The following is an 8,852-nucleotide window of genomic DNA, read 5'->3' on the forward strand; positions in this document are numbered from 1 at the left end:
AGGAAAAATGACTAAATCTCCTTTTAAGGGGAAACCTGAGCGTAGTCAAAATCTGTTGGATTTGATCCATACAGATGTTTGTGGTCCATTTAGAATTGTTACTCAATATGGCCACACCTACTTAATTACCTTTACTGATGATTATTCTAGGTATGGGTATTTATATTTAATGAAATATAAGTCTGAAGCATTTGAAAAGTTCAAAGAATTCAAGGCTGAAGTAGAAAACAAGCTAGGTAAAAGTATTAAAGCACTTCGATCGGATCGAGGTGGAGAATACTTGAGTACCGAGTTTTTGGACTATCTGAAAGAGAATGGGATTCTCTCTCAGTGGACTCCTCCTATGACACCTCAGCTGAATGGTGTATCGGAGCGTCGTAATCGAACTTTGTTGGACATGGTTCGATCCATGATGAGCTTCACTGAGCTTCCACCTTCGTTTTGGGGCTACGCGCTTGAAACGGCGGTGTTGTTGTTGAACAACGTCCACACCAAAGCAGTGGACAAAACACCATACGAGTTATGGAATGGCAAAGCTCCTAAGTATTCGTACTTGAGGATTTGGGGATGTCTTGCTTACGTGAAGCAGACAGTGGGAGATAAGTTGGATAGTCGATCCACCTTATGTTATTTTGTAGGGTATCCGAAGAATTCAATCGGATATTATTTCTATCATCCTGCTGAAACAAAGGTGTTTGTTTCAAGGAATGCCACCTTTTTGGAGAAGGAGTTCTTATTGGATAAGAAAGGCGAGATGATGGAACTCGAAGAAATTCGAGAAGAACCCAAAATACAAAGTAATGATCCTACACCTCAGGAACCTATGATGGACACGCCTATACCTAGAAGATCCGAGAGGACTTCTAGACCTCCTATTCGATATGGTCTTCTTCTTGAAGGGGATCAAGATGAACCCGATGTTGGATGTGATCCAAGAAACTTCAAGGAAGAAATTTTTGATGCGGATTCAAATTTATGGCTTGAAGCTATGCAGTCGGAAATAGATTCGATGCATACAAACCAAGTTTGGTCTTTAGTAGATCCTCCCGATGGAATTGTTCCAATAGGGTGTAAATGGATCTACAAGAGAAAGCTTGGGCCTGATGGTAAGGTATTGACCTACAAGGCACGATTGGTGGCGAAAGGTTATACTCAAAGACAAGGAGTTGACTATGATGAAACCTTTTCACCAGTTGCAATGTTCAAGTCCATAAGAATCCTTATTGCCATAGCTGCTTAATATGACTATGAGATATGGCAAATGGATGTGAAGACTGCATTTCTTAATGGAAACATTAAGGAAGAGATCTATATGACGCAGCCTGAGGGATACACATCCATGGGAAGCGAGCATAAGGTATGCAAGCTTCAGAGATCGATCTATGTTCTCAAACAAGCATCAAGAAGTTGGAACCAGAAATTTGATGAAACAATAAAGGATTTTGGTTTCATCAAGAACCCGGAGGAACCATGCGTGTACAAGAAAGTAGTTAAGGATGCTGTGACATTCTTAGTACTTTATGTTGATGACATCCTACTCATTGGGAATGACGTAGGGATGTTGCAGTCAACAAAGATATGGTTATCAGGTAGATTTTCGATGAAGGATTTGGGTGAGGCATCCTATATTCTAGGGATACAGATCTATAGAGATAAGATCTAAGAGAATGATAGGACTCACTCAAGCAACCTACATCGACACCATATTGAAACGGTTTTCAATGGATGGGTCCAAGAGAGGACATCTACCTATGTGTCATGGAGTTTCTCTATCCAAGTCTATGTGTCTCAAGACTGATGAAGAGATAGAGAAAATGACACATGTACCATATGCGTCAGCCGTTGGTAGTATCATGTATGGGATGATATCTACCAGACCGGATGTAGCATTTTCTCTGAGTGTCACGATCAGATATCAAGCTAATCCCGGTCAAATGCATTGGAAAGCCGTGAAGGACATTCTTAAGTACTTACGAAGGACTAAGAATATGTTCATGGTATATGGAAGAAGAGAACTGAAATTGGAAGGCTATACCGACTCTAGCTTCCAAAGTGACGTAGATGACTCGAAGTCAACCTCTGGATTTGTGTTCATGCTCAATGGCGGTGCTGTCTCTTGGAAAAGTTCCAAGCAGGACACCACAGCGGATTCCACCACTGAGGCAGAATACATTGCAGCATCAGCTGCTGCTAAAGAGGCCGTTTGGAAGAGGAATTTCGTCCAAGCGTTGGGCGTTATTCCTGAAATTGTTGGTCCAGTCCCGGTGTACTTTGACAACACGGGTGCCGTTGCTCAGGCAAAGGAACCAAGGTCTCATCAAAGATCCAAACACGTATTGAGAAAATACCACATCATCCGGGAGATCGTGGAAAGAGGAGACATCACTGTCGAAAGAGTGGCCTCTGCAGACAATATCGCTGATCCACTTACTAAGCCCTTGCCAGGACCATTATTTGACAAACATCGCGAAGCAATGGGTCTACGTAGTATGACTAGTTGGCTTTAGGGCCAGTGGGAGATTGAAAGAGTGGGTGCCCAGTGAGCCAACTTGTGGCTAAGGGCTTTGACGACTCTTTGTATAAACAATCTTTTGTTTAATATAATTTACACTTTATTAATGGCAATGACTTTATCTTTCTTCATATTGTTATATTGTGATATACTATTGTTGTTTTGATAAAGACCTTGAATATACTATAGTGTAAGTAAGATGTGGTAGAACATGGGGATGTCTATCATGAAACACATCTTATAGTCACTGTATATTCTAAATGGTTCCTAGTCGATTGAGCCGTCCGTCAATAAGGATAAGGATCGCTCGAGATTGAGACTAGCATTTGCGATGCCGAGTACCACGTTTCATTGGTATGGAACATAGAGATGTTCAAATCATGCAAATGGATATTCATACGATGAATGATCGAACTACCCTATCCGGACTTTCCAAGTGGTTATCACTTATCGAGTGGATAAAGTTCGCGGTTTTGGTTGTACACCATTAGTCCTTACTACTTGAAACATCATTGAGACTCTATATGCTAGTACTGTGCTTTGACTCGTTTACCGATTCTATTGGGGTCATCAGGTGTCGGGATTGGGTACAGTTACAACACATATAGGAGTCGATGCTTTGTTGTCAAGGATTCACCACATACTTGCGAGTGTGGATATCCTATGCAATCTGAGGAGATATTAGTGTGACGAATCTCTGGCCATAGTACATGATGTGTTTTAAGAAATGGTTTCTTAGTAGCACATGTGATGTCACTATTTGATCTTCAAGATGTATTGCATAGTTATCGAATCTCGAACGACTCTCGATTTACCAATGGTTGTTGATTCGATCGGGATATATGGATGAAGGGACCGTACTGTACGCTAACCAAAATCTATTGGTTCTTACAGGCACTATCAGTGATACCTAGGGAATCATGGGGCGATGTTGCTAGGTACTCTTACCATGATTCGATGGGCAAGTCGGAAATTGTTGTTCCGAGTCACAAGGAGTTGTGAGCCCACGGCTAGCTGTATCCCTGAACCATTGAGGGTCACACAGAGTAATGGATTTTTAATTCCCGTTGAGATAGTTAAATTTAAAGAGTTAAATTTAATGAACAAAGAAGTGGGACTTCTTATTTAAGAGTAGAGGAGTAAGATTTCCTAAAATGACATAGGGATGGGCATTTTTTGGAAATCACTGAATACGGATTCAGAAAATTTATCTTGACTCTAAAAGATGCAGAAATGGTTTCTGTGTACATTGGTGAAATTGGTTTATCAATCTGAGTCACGATGAATTTTATATTAATTTCTGAACATGCGGGCTTTGCTTGTCAAGCTTGAACTTATGACTAATGGGCCCTAAGCTGTTAGCAGCCCACATTATAAATAAGTTATTGCAGTACAGAAATTACACAACAGAGGTCACAATTTTCGAAAACCTAGTTGTTTTTCTCTCTAAAGTGGCCGCCCCCCTCCCTCTCTGCTCGGGAAAATCCAGCCTGTGAATTTTGAATTTGCAGTCTGGTTTAACGGATCAAATTCGTTAATTCTCTTCGTAGAAACTTCTGACGATAGATTTTCTAGTGCAATCTATCAGAGGGATTAAATCTCTGTTCGTGGACCTGATTGAAGAACAGTTCGTCCATCAGTTCCTGGGATATACAACAAGAGCAGAGTAATCTGTTGGTGTCCATAATCTCGATTCGAGATTGGAGGTAAAAATTTATAATTGTTATTTAATTTTTACACACACAATTTAATCGTAAAGTTTTGATACCCATTATGGAATCGTTCCATATAAAATTTTTAAACTTCCGCTGCACCGGGTATCAATTCTGATTGATCTGATCACCGTTCTCCAACATAAAGACATGCATATCATTAGCTTTGACTTGAATATGTTGTTTTGATAGCATGTTTTTTATATATTACTTGTTATGTTGCTTTTACTGGGAATGTATTTCTCACCGGTTTATCTGGCTGTTGCTTTGTTTTGTATGTGTACTTGGAAACAGGTGGGGCAGGATCGAGTCAGCGAAGGTTCGGTTAGCAACAAGAGGGAGAGTTAGTCGTGGGACTCGGTTTAGAAATCGATTTCAGCATGTTAACCTAGTTATGTTAGAACATGTTTAGTTATCGAACTTCGTCTTTATGTTGTTGTTGCATGTTCTCTACTTTTGAGAAGCTGTTGAACTCCAGAATTTCATGTATTAATTGGACAATTTGTGATTGTAATGCATGATGGTATTTTGATTGTATTGAACTTAAGTTCTAGCATGTTTTCTGCTGGTTTTTGCTTCAGAGCTGTCACCGCTCGATCGACGAGATTTAACCGATCGAGCGAAGGTCCTTTTGCTGAGTTGCTGTTTTGCAATTTTGGTGGCCGCTCGATCGGTAAGATCTTACCGATCGAGCGAAGCTGTTGGTTTTCTCGGGCAGTGACTTTTTCCAAGTTTCTCGCTCGATCGGTAAGATCTTATCGATCGAGCGAGACACTATTTCAAAAAAAAAATTATTTTTTTAGTGCTTTTAATCTTGGATTTTGTATGCTTAGTTATTGTTTAACTCGAGTTTAGAGGTTTAGAACCGATGTCTCACATTAATTAAAAGGGCGCCCTTTTATGTAATGGACTGGGCCTCTGCGCTCTGCTAACCCTCACTTGTGCCGGCCCAGCCATACTCATGGTCTTCTCCCCACCTGGAAAAAGGAGTTTCATGCCCTCCCCAAGACTCGAACATGCACCACCAGGCTTTAAGTGCATATTCTTTCAGAGTCTTGGTACCATAATGGACTGGGCCTCTGCGCTCTGCTAACCCTCTCTGGGCCGGCCCAGCCATACTCATGGTCTCTTCCCCCCATAGAGGGTTAGCAGAGCGCAAAGGCCCAGTCCATTACAATATCTCTCATATCTTAATCTCTTGTTACCTTATCTTTGAAAATACAATTTTGAAACAAAGGAAACAAGATCATGCTAACTATGGAGATAATAATTTACCTGTATATGGAAACTAAAGGATGAAGAATTATTTAAGCAGATCAAAGGCTTATGTAGAAAAGACAGATGGAATTCGAAAGAGATCTTCTAGAGAGTTTTGAGCGTAATCTTGAGAGATTTCAGAAACATATTTGAAGCTCAGTTTTACAGCCGTGATCACTGCTTATTTACTTGATTGTCGTTGAAGGTTTGAGAGCATTGAAGATTGGTGTTCAAAGTATTGCTCTCATATTTTGCCATCAAGGATTAACTCCGATTATTGAGTTTTCTTGTTCTACTTTACGTACACTTTTTAGGAGTTGTTTTTATTATTTATTTTCTCACATGTTTTTGAGAAAATTGAGTTTGAAAATAATTTACTAGTTTTAGGATTTGTAAAACTCTTTGATTTATTTTCTAGTGAAAGTTTTGCTTTGAGGTATTGCAAGAGTATTTCATACTCTTGCTTAAATATTTGAGTCTGTTATTTGGTTGATTGTCTATTTTAATCACGTTTTTATTTAATTCCGCTGCATGTTATTCTACATGTTGCCAACACCTAGTGAAAACATCTAATTTTGATTTTATGTGCAACCAATTATTCCTTACATAAATGTACTGTGATTTCTTGCAGATTCACCCGACTCCAGACAAGATAAGGAATAAGAGCAACATTTTAAGATATATATGTTACAATATGATTTCTCAAAATTTAATCTGCTTTCTTATATATTGCAAATGTAAATGCTATCTTTATGGTATTAATGTGGTAGGCCAAATTATTTGGAAACAAACTTGTGTCTTAAACAACAGAAGATAAGGAGGTAAAATTTAATTATATTTCTATATGATAATTATAAGTAAAAGATTTTAATCATACACATACTACATTTAATAAATAAATTTTTATTACTCAGTCCTTTTACGAAGAGACTTGGCTACATGTAGAATTTCTCCAATTCCATCCTCTGCTATTCGATATTCAGATTGAGTTGCTTGAAGTTTATGGACATTTGAAGCTTATTTCCAGCTCATTTCTTTCAGTTATTGCAAGCTACCTAGAATCGAAACTTTATCCATTCAATTTAAATTCATTATAGCTAGTCACGATTATCGCACTAATTTTGATAATTAATTGTGTTAATATTTTATGTATCAAACTCGGCGGAGCTCAAGGTATAATTTCGATGACTTAAAATATTGTTTTTAAATTAGATAATTATTGGATTATTGTGATGATTTTTAACACAATTGTTAGGTTAAGGCTTCAACTATCGATTTATTCCTTGTACTTCGATTCTAGCAAGTTTGGAAGGAGAAAGATCTTAGTTGCAGCAAGATCAAAAAACAAATTGGAATAGACAGTGTTTCAATTCAAAACCTTGGATTTATCGAAGGTAATAATTTAAAGTTGCGGTGGGTTTTTTTAATTTAAGCTTGACTAAGAATTTGAGTTAGAGTTGGGCTCTGGTTCCCGTTCCTCATGTTTATGTTCGAAATCTGCACGGTACTGAATGATGGATCATCTGAGACTATTATACTAATTCCGTTCAAATGTTCAATTGTTTTTTTATACATGTTTCTCGATTTTGCACGGTAATGAATGATGAATATATCAAAATATAGAGGAGGAACAATGAATACTGATCTTGAGAGTCTTGGATCTGATTTTTTATTTTGTTGTTGGTGATAGCTAACAAATTAGCTTTTATCAGAAACTAGGATATCAACTTATATTGGGGATGGGCTTGGGTCTGGTTTGTCGAATTTTTCAGAACATATATTCTGAATTATACATGTTTATATCTCAGTTTTTTTGTTAATGGACCTGTTATGACCGAAACTCAAGTTAACTTCTCAATCCTTATGTGAAGGAACACTGTGTTTCAGGAATTATTTTCACTCGAACTCTGGTATCAAATCTAACCATGCCAGAGTTTTGACTCCATATTTTCACATGTTTATTTACTGAGAATTAAGATATGTGGTTGAATTGTGCAACTGAGCAAACACGACGTTTGCTCACGCTTTTGCTTCCAATTTGGTATTGCTTAGTCCTGCTGAAGGAGCAAAACAAGGTCAAACACCATCGCCACCAAATGCTAAGAAAGCTTCCCCACCTCCTAGGTAGATTCAGTTCTTCATATCAATTAAGTTGAAGTTAGTTTACATTTTACTTTTTTTAGTTATAAAAAAATTAACCTGGATTTTTCTCATTGTTGCGCAAGTTTTAAGTGAATTTTTTCCTTTATTTCCTTTTAAAAAGGCTCTTTATATCTCAAGAGTTTGAGTAATATGAGGCTGGTGACATTTACAAAAATATCACTGTAACTATATATATTGGTAAGTTTGTTGTGTTATACACGAATATTGTTAGATTAGAGCTCGTTTGTGTACGTTGAAGCATAAGCCACTTAGTTGTGTAGTTATATCAGTTATGTTTTAAATATTCATGCTTAATTATTTTTTATTAGCATTGATTCCTCTTGAAAATTTAGTCAATATAAAATGAAATCCATTTCTTCCTTAATCTATTGAGTGAGTTGTGATGTTTGAGCTTCTAACCACATTTGGTATGTTGTCTGAATGCTTAATATTCAGTTTTTTTGTTGTTTTCGTATTATCAAGGAACCAACTCAAGGTTTTTTTACCATAGTTTTCTTTCTGTAGTATGTAGCCACTCTAAGAGAGCAATTGGAACAAGAAAGGGGTCCGGAAGGATTGCCAAGGTTGTTTACCCTCTCTTGGGATATAACTTATTACACTCTTGATGTCATTGTGTATGCAAAGGGATTTGTGGCTTCTAATTATGCGAGTTAGATTGTACTCTTATATGGACTTATTTCATTTGTTATGATTAGACTTCTTGTTTTTTTTATTCCTTTATACAAATGGTTAAATCCACGGCTGATATATACAATTAATGTAATGATAAATATTTTGATTATGATTCTTTACTTTTAATGCATATTCCACTAATAACATATATAGTTTTATAATATGATTTACTCTCTTTTTAGAACATTGATATAATAAAGGAACTGCTCAATGAAACCAATTGTGTTTATAAAGGTTGAAACACTTCCTGTTTATGTCAATCATTTCTGACAACTCTTCTTTACTTGGCAAGTCTGAGTCTGGTGTAGAGTTTCCTCAGCTAATTTATAAAACTGGAAATTTAAGTGTTTCTTTATTTTTATCACTGTTATTTATGGCATTGATTTTTTTGATGAAGTGGGATTAGTTCGAATTTATTGAGGCTGTGATAATCACAAGTAAGAGATTGTGTTTATGGTTTTTGTTTTCTTCTTAATAATTTATAGTTTGGAGATACACATTAAGAAAAAAATATTGTTGCGGCTTTTATGAAAGTC

General features: G+C 37.0%; 1 long non-coding RNA gene across 1 annotated transcript; it reads left to right on the forward strand.

The window, feature by feature from the left end:
* The first annotated feature begins 6,418 nt into the window (after window positions 1-6,418).
* LOC140873891 (uncharacterized) lies at window positions 6,419-8,377 on the forward strand. The gene is made up of 4 exons (XR_012148109.1): window positions 6,419-6,654; window positions 6,737-6,875; window positions 7,534-7,605; window positions 8,149-8,377. It is a non-coding gene; the product is annotated as an uncharacterized lncRNA (long non-coding RNA).
* Window positions 8,378-8,852: the final 475 nt, after the last annotated feature.

This window comes from Henckelia pumila, chromosome 1 (genome assembly GCF_033568475.1).
Source record: "Henckelia pumila isolate YLH828 chromosome 1, ASM3356847v2, whole genome shotgun sequence".
Lineage (NCBI taxonomy): Eukaryota > Viridiplantae > Streptophyta > Magnoliopsida > Lamiales > Gesneriaceae > Henckelia > Henckelia pumila.